This window comes from Bufo gargarizans, chromosome 9 (assembly GCF_014858855.1).
Source record: "Bufo gargarizans isolate SCDJY-AF-19 chromosome 9, ASM1485885v1, whole genome shotgun sequence".
Lineage (NCBI taxonomy): Eukaryota > Metazoa > Chordata > Amphibia > Anura > Bufonidae > Bufo > Bufo gargarizans.
Window position 1 is genome coordinate 185,894,736 of NC_058088.1, and position 8,068 is coordinate 185,902,803.

An 8,068-nucleotide genomic window follows, 5' to 3' on the forward strand; every position below is an offset into this window, starting at 1 on the left:
GCAAAGCTGGGTGACAACTTAGGGCATGTTTAATAGGAGGATTGTCTCTGCGACAAAATCCGCTGCATATCCCACGGCAGAAATCGCTGCGCCGCGGGTTTTAATGTGGACCTGTCCTAGGTTCAGCTCCAATGAATGGAGCTAAACCGCGAGCAGGCCCCCCGGCTGCGGCTTTGTCAGGGGGTCCGCGGAGTAACCGTGCCAAAAACGGACCTGTACATTCAGAACATGGTCTGCAAAAATCCTCAGCCGCATGAACTGCGGCGCAGCCTACCATTGAAAACAATGGGCGTTGGTTTCAGCGCGCCACAAAACTCAATCCCAAAATCCTCCGTCTGAACATAACCCTTGCAGGCATTCATTACTGCTCCCACCGGGGTTGTCGCTCAGCTTTTTAAAGTTTCGACTGCTTTGACAACCTACCAGGAGGATAAACTTCGAGGCTGGAGAGAGGAAGGGGCCTCCCTTTTACTCCGACAAACCCCCTTTTATCAGGAAAAAAAAATAAAAATAAATAAATATCAAGCGTCTCCATCCTGCAGGAGATAAAAGAAAGCGCTGGAAACATCGACACTTTCCCTCATTCCAATGACATGAAAGCGATCGGGTGAAGGGAAGTGCGGAGATAGCGGCGAGAAGCATGAGATCAGCAGCAATTTCCTGCCTCGCTGTCGAGAGCCTGACAACAGATGAGCGGCGGTCCCGGCTGTCACTCCGCAGGGCCCCCTCCTCGCAGCCCAGGACGGGTCGGCCACCCCTCACACATCCCGGGAGGGCAAGGAGTCCAGGACACTCCTGCGGGGCCGGGCGGACCTAACGGCGAGGTAGGAAGGGGTTAATGGGCAGCTGCCGATCCTCTGTCATGGTTACACATTCCAGAACGTACCTGGACATGATATATTTATCTCTCCGGATGCTTCCTGGTAAAACGCTTAATATAAATATGGGAGCAGAGCGCCGGCGAAGCGCTGTAACCCCTGCACACCCGCAGTGCTCGGGTAGGTACCAGACGCCTCCAAGCACCCCCTACGGTCACGTGACATCAGGAACAAAACCCTCAAAATGCCCTACGGCCCGACGTACCCAGCTTTCCATATAGGATACGGCTGCAAGTCCTTGGAGGGAAGGGGGGTCTTGGAAAGCCGGGTGACGCCCCCCCAAGTCATGCAGGCAAGCTGCGGTAATGGCGGCGGCACTGGTTACCACCCAGCTTTCCGAGAAACAGATATAATAAGTAGAGGAACATAAGACATAATACAGAGAGGTGATCACCCCCATCAGGGCTGGTCAGCTCGTTGCAATCAGTCCGGACGAGTCGCCTGGGGAACGTCCCCAATGTGGACACTTGAGAACAAAGGGAATTTGGCAAATGTTTACCAGGAGAGAAGCAGCACAGATGGACGCAGCAGAAGGCACAGGGATAACTCCCAACATCTCCTCTCACTAAACACCAGCAGAGAAGCCGAGGCAAAACCCCAAAATCCCCCTGTGGACTGCAAACTCCAACGGTCGATCCCTACAAAAATACACAATATGTATTTGGTGGCATCCGGCCGCTCGCTCTGTGCCGGGGAGGGGGGGGGGGGGACGCTGAGCGCACAGAAATCTCATTCTCATTCCCAACCGAACTTTATGCAAAAGGCGTTCAATTCTGCATACGAGATCCGATAACGCGACCTCCTCAATGATACGCAAAGGAATTGCACTTCAAGCAATTTCCTCATATAATGTGATGGGGGTGGCCGATACAGTACTGCGCGTGCATAAATGCAAAGCCTGCGAAGGGAACCCTAGGACCCTCCATTCTCGGAAAATAATAAAATAAAAAATAAAAATAAAAAAAATCGGACACCGCCAAACCAATACAGAAAAAATATATCGGCAGCTCGCCACACGTGGCGAGGAATCCTTGTCCCAGGAGCTTACATTACCAGCTAAAAATATCCTGCATGAGAATAACAGTTGTAAGGTACAGTATCTGAACGTCTTCCGAGACGCTAAGGTCTCGGGGGGCACCTGCTAGAGAGTGGAGGGGGGGGTGTGTAGACTGCTTTCCAGGTGCTCACATTTCATATAATGAAGTCACTAATGAGACGGCGACAAAAAAACACTAAACACTCAAGGAGGGGAGGGGGGGGGGCAGGCGACAGCTCCGTCCAGCAGGATCAGTAAACAGCTGGAAGATCACCGTCAGATCAAAGGACGGAGAGACTGACGGACAGTCTGGAGAACACAATACTAGGACCGGGGTCCACGGGGACTACGCAAAAATCACCCAAAAATGTCCTAAAATCCTATTTTTCTGTCTCAGATCTGTGTTTGGGAAAGCTGAAAATGGTGCTCTGACCTAGTCATGGACTCCACAAGACTTCCGAGGCGTCCCGAGTTATCACGTCCTGCGAGTCGCTCGGTGCGGCCTCCATGGATCCCACAGATCACGATCGGACTGAGGTCACCTACATCTCTGCCATGTTCCTGGACATTTTCTGCAATGTGGTGAGGGCATTGTCCTGCTGAAAGAGGGCACTGCCATTAGGGGGGGTACTTTTCTGCACAAGGTAGGTCGGTGGCACGGGTCATATCCACATGATGACAGGACACAAACATTGCCCAGATCATCACACTGCCTCCGCCAACTTGTCTTCTTCCCACTGTGCACCTGGTGCCATCTCTTCCCCAGGTAAGGGACGCCCCCCTGCCGTCCACATGATTCCTCGGACCAGACAGTCTTCTTCCCATACTGCACCTGGTGCCATCTCTTCCCCAGGTAAGGGACGCCCCCCTGCCGTCCACATGATTCCTCAGACCAGACAGTCTTCTTCCCATACTGCACCTGGTGCCATCTCTTCCCCAGGTAAGTGACGCCCCCCTGCCGTCCACATGATGCAACATGATTCCTCAGACCAGACTGTCTTCTTCCCACAGTGCACCTGGTGCCATCTCTACCCTAGGTAAGTGATGCACACGCCCCAGGCCATCCACATCATGCGACATGATCCCTCAGACCAGACAGTCTTCCCATACTGCACCTGGTGCCATCTCTTCCCCAGGTAAGTGACGCAAACGCCCTCCGCCGTCCACATGATGTAACATGATTCCTCAGACCAGGCCGCCTTCTTCCATTGGTCCATAGTCCAGTTCTGATCTCATGTCCATTGCTTTTGGGTGGTCCCCATTTTTCCTACAGTAGCTCTTCTGTGGGATTGGACCAGACTGGCTGAGCCGTCACCTCCACACGTCAGTGATCGTAGGGCACTGGTTGTCCTTTCCTTGGACCACTTTTGGTAGGTACTAACCACTACATACTGGGAAGGCCCGACAAGACCTGCTCAGACCCAGTCATTCATCAATATTCGGCCCTTGTCAAGGTCCCTCAGAGCCTTCCAACTTGCCGCCACACAAATCCCACCCTAGGACGGGCACCACCGTCACCGGATGATCCCTGATCGGTGCCTACCAGCCGGTCACAGTCACACATTTAGCGTGTGACATATTTATTTCTTCTGATGGATCAGATCCGATCCCGCCACGGATCACACATCACTAACTGGTTTCAGGCAGCAGCAATTATCCTGCAGTTCCCGTCTCAGCCTGCAGGGGGAGCGTCCGTTACTGATGGCAGGAGGTGGAGATCACATCAATACATGTTAATGTGCACAGAATAAATCATCTCCGCACATAATAAACCTTATCTGGCAGCCGCAGCCAAAAAGACTAATGAATTACAATATTTCCCACTATTCATTGCCCCGCCGCGACCTAATGAGAACCGGCGCGTTACAAATGGGGTGCATGTCCCTTTAAACGATGACCTGTCATGCCAGCAGTCATTCTGTGCTGTCATCCCAGCCAAGTGACCGCCAATCGTAGTCACAATACCGCTGCGCTCCGCACAAGTGGGTGCCACCTGCCGAGGGCGCCATAAATTGCTAGACTTGTACTCCTTTCTTTAATCCGTACCTTGGAAAAGCTGGGTGACCTATCAAAATATCTGCCATGACTGATGCCCACCGGTGGTCACCCAGCTTTCCAATCTCCCTGCATGGCAAATCTGTACAGTTATGTGGGCATACATCGCTGCATAATCCATACACATGGCAGGTCAGGAGCCCGGGAAAGCTGGGTGAATAGTTCTGTAGGACCCGTAGTAGCGAGCGTCCCGCAATGTGGCGGGTTCATAGGCATCATGTACGGGCACAAGAGGACATGGCATACCCTGCCTGGCGTCCTGCAATGACCTTGTGCCAGGATACACCGCCCTGCGATACATGCTGCTCCGGAGCTTTCCTTTGTCATCCAAATTCAGGGGGGGGGGGGGGGCAGCATCCTGTGGCTGTTGTGGAACTACAACTCCCAGCATGCTCCACTCGTTTGTAGGAGGGGTTACAAGAACAGCTGAGCAAGTTTTCATGACGGGAGTTGTAGTTCCACAACAGCTGGAGGCTGCTGATCCCTATATACATCTATATATACACAGCTTTAGGCTACCTGCACATGAACGTTGTTTGTTTCCGTGTCCGTTCTGGGTTGTTTTTTTTTGCGAATAGGATGCGGATTGCGGACCCATTCATTTTAATGGGTCCGCAAAAAACGCAGACAGCACACTGTGTGCTGTCCGCATCAGTATGTCCGTTCCGTTGCTCCGCAAAAAAAAATAGTGCATTTCCTATATTTTTTTTTAGTTTGCGGACTAGGATAGGCATGATTACAATGGATCCGCAAAAAAAAATATAAAAACGGATGCCATACGGACCCCAAAACACAACACATACGGTCGTGTGCATGTAGACTTAAGGCTAGGGCGTGCAGTTCCTGTGCCCTGATACAAATTGCAAACCAAGCCCCCCCACCCACTTACTGCCCTGTGGACCCCTCAAGCACTAGGGCCACAGTGTGATCGCACCCACTACAGTCACACACTGTACAGACTATGGGACACGTATCCCTGGCACAGCGACAAGATGCCACCACTGCGCTGACCAGATCATGGAAATAGCATGTGACAAGGATCCCGCAGAGATAAGTGAAGGTCCTGGCACCAGGGGATTGCACTGAACCCTGCCCTTTGCACCTCTGGACGTGCTCCTGCTTTTTGGTCCTCCTATCCCTTTATGGTCACCTTGTGGCCACTTAACCTGCATTCCTGACATCTGTGCACGCCCGCCCGCCCGCTTTTTCTTTGTTTGGGTTGTTGCTCACTACAGGCAAATATCGGCCCCAGTGGAAGACCCTTCCTCCCCTCTCCACCGAGCATGCATGTGTGTGATGTGAGGGGAATCGCAAGAGACAGCGGTCGGTGATGTCAAGCCTACAAGGTTTCTTGTATCTAGCCCCCAAACTCCAATATTACCGCCTGATTGCAGAGACCCCCAGTGACCACTAGAACGGGGGTCCAAACCCTCCTCCGACCGCAGCGAGGCCTGGTGAAGACTAGATGCGGTGCCGCTCCATATAAAGCCTGGGGGGGACTTGACCGCCACTTCGTTCAATCACCACTCGGGACCCCAGTTCTAGTGTCCGTTAGGGCCACCAGCAAGAAGACATTTCTCCTCTATCCTCATTCACTTCTATGGTACTTCCAAAAAACAGCTTAGTGGGCTCAGCCCTTTTTGTAACTCCCATAGACGTAAATGGAGAGCACGCCACGCACGCGCAGTGCGCTCTCCTTCGCTTTGGAGGCCCCGTTCTAGAGGTAGGGGTCCCACTGACTCTAATGTAAGTGGAGCGCGAGACGCCTGCGGCTAGGCTGTGTTGTCACATGTCCCCCGTGTAACTGTGCCCTTAAAGTCCGATGGGTGTGTCAAGAAGAGAGCCCCCAAAGTGAATACAGATCACACTGCACATGCGCAGGATCCTCTCCATTCACAGCTATGGGGCTCACAGAAATGTCCAATCTTAGGGGCTCAGCTTTTTTCGGAAGTCCCTTAGCAGTGAATGGAGGGGGGCCGCGCATGTGCCATTCTGGAGACAAAAGCAGATCCGGAACCCAATGTCCCAGGTGGGAATACCCCATTAGGTCCCATTCACAAGACTGTGCCCACCACAGATTCGAAAAACATGGGCACCGGCCGTGTACATCCCTGCATTGCGATGCGGACAAAAATAGGACACGTTCTATCTTTTGCGGTGCGGCCGAAGGGACCCAGAGGCGTACGGTAAGGCCTCTATGTCCGTGCCGCAAAAGACAGGACATGAAATCAATAGGTCAGCACTGAGATTCAGGATGAACGCGGCCGGTGCCTGCGTTTTGCGGATCTGCAGTTTGCAGACCACAAAACGGACACGGTTATGTGACCTTCGGTCGTATTCACAAGTGGCAAACTTGTCGCACAAATTTCAAAAACCCTCCCATCCGTCTTGCAGAAATTCAATGCCGCCCAAAAATAATGATTTTCAGTTGCGGAAATTTCTGCAACAAATCCGTAAATATCCCACGACTCGTCTGCCGCTAAAAGAGACAGCTGTCAATCATCGCCCGCTAAATATTGACCTACCAACACATGGAGGCGTTACTAAAGCGCTAGCTCTTGGACCCGCTGTGCCGTGGCCACCCAATTCTCATCCAGCCATGATGCGTCCTCGGCGTGAAGACCACATCTGTTCTCTCCATTGTGACAAGAGCTCCAATCTGCTGCATCCTGGAGGACGCTCGTCTCCGTGCACGCTCGCCGCTCATCAGATCTGGCATCTCACCATTAAACTTGTATCCTGGAGCTGGGATAGCCATCGGCTTCACGGAGCATGTCACTGGCGACGGTGGGGGTGGGCCCTATATAGAAGGCTCCGGCAACAGATTGCAAGCTCCCGGGGTTTCCATGGCACAGATACGGTCGTTATAGACACGTTATTAGAGCGGCGACCTACACAAATATTATCCTAAACCCCGTGCTAGATGGCAAGCGCCTAAACCTAGGGAATCTTGGCATCTGCATCACATCACACATCAAGCAGATCCAGATTTCACCACAATCACAATCTAAATTCACCATCTACTCCCATTCGTCGCACACCTGTGCGTAAAGTGCAAGCTCCGGCACCTCTGACAACCCCCCGACAACCTGTCACATCAAAACACTGGGGGGCTCCTTCACCATACACAATGCAAAACATGCAAAGGTGGGTGGGGGGGTACACAGGGTGGGTGGGTGCAGTCAGGTGAAAGGACTGAATGGAATAGGTCAGACCTGGATGGAGCAGGGATGCAAGGGGTTAAAGTTTACACCCCCCCCCCAGGTGCATGAGGCCACAAAATGAGGGGGGCACACCCCAAAACCATACAAGGTGCAGCAGACACAACCTCTGCACACGTGACTGTAGATGCCCCCAATATTACTGCCCTTGGGAGTGGCCCTGCCTCCCAGGGGGCTCGCAGCATGCACCCCCCGAGGCTCCCGGCGCTCGTACTCACCATGCCTTGTGTGGTCTACCTCGGTATTTTGGGGCTAAGGGGGTCCAGGGTATGACAGAGCAGCAGAGACCCCCAAATAGACAGACGGACAGACAGCCGCTCCCACCCGCACCGCCGCCCGCTCACACTGAGCCGCTCCGAGCCCCTGAGACTCTTTTCTACACGGACGCTACCACTACAGAATAGGGGAGGACGAGTACTTCCAGACTGCCAGGACCGCTCTGTAATTACCCACCTGTCAAGGGAAGTGAAGCCGGATGTGTGAGAAATTATTACAGATCAGATGGATTTTCACTGATCGTATCACATGTTACTTCTTCTACCCCGGGGGTGGAAGCACAACAATCCCCAGCGCCCCCTGTGTTGGGTGGTACAGTCCATCACTTATCACATCGCTGTTGTGAGGTGCTCGGTGTGAGGAGGCTGTGCTGTTATTAGTGGCAGCAAGTGCCGGGATGCCAGTCTTATGGGTGGGCAGCAAGTGCCGGGATGCCAGTCTTATGGGTGGCACTGAGTGCCGGGATGCCAGTCTTATGGGTGGGCAGCAAGTGCCGGGATGCCAGTCTTATGGGTGGCACTGAGTGCCGGGATGCCAGTCATATGGGTGGCAGCAAGTGCCGGGATGCCAGTCTTATGGGCGGGCAGCAAGTGCCGGGATGC

The 8,068-nt window shown here is 53.2% G+C and overlaps 1 protein-coding gene across 1 annotated transcript in view; it reads right to left on the bottom strand.

Moving 5' to 3' along the window:
- PLXNA3 (plexin A3) overlaps positions 1–7,527 on the bottom strand; it is a 72,176-nt gene extending 64,649 nt beyond the window's left edge. Inside the window, exon 1 of the mRNA XM_044269077.1 lies at positions 7,409–7,527. The gene's annotated coding sequence lies outside the window, so the exon portion shown is untranslated. The remainder of the gene's footprint in view (positions 1–7,408) is intronic.
- Between the last annotated feature and the right edge of the window lie 541 nt (positions 7,528–8,068).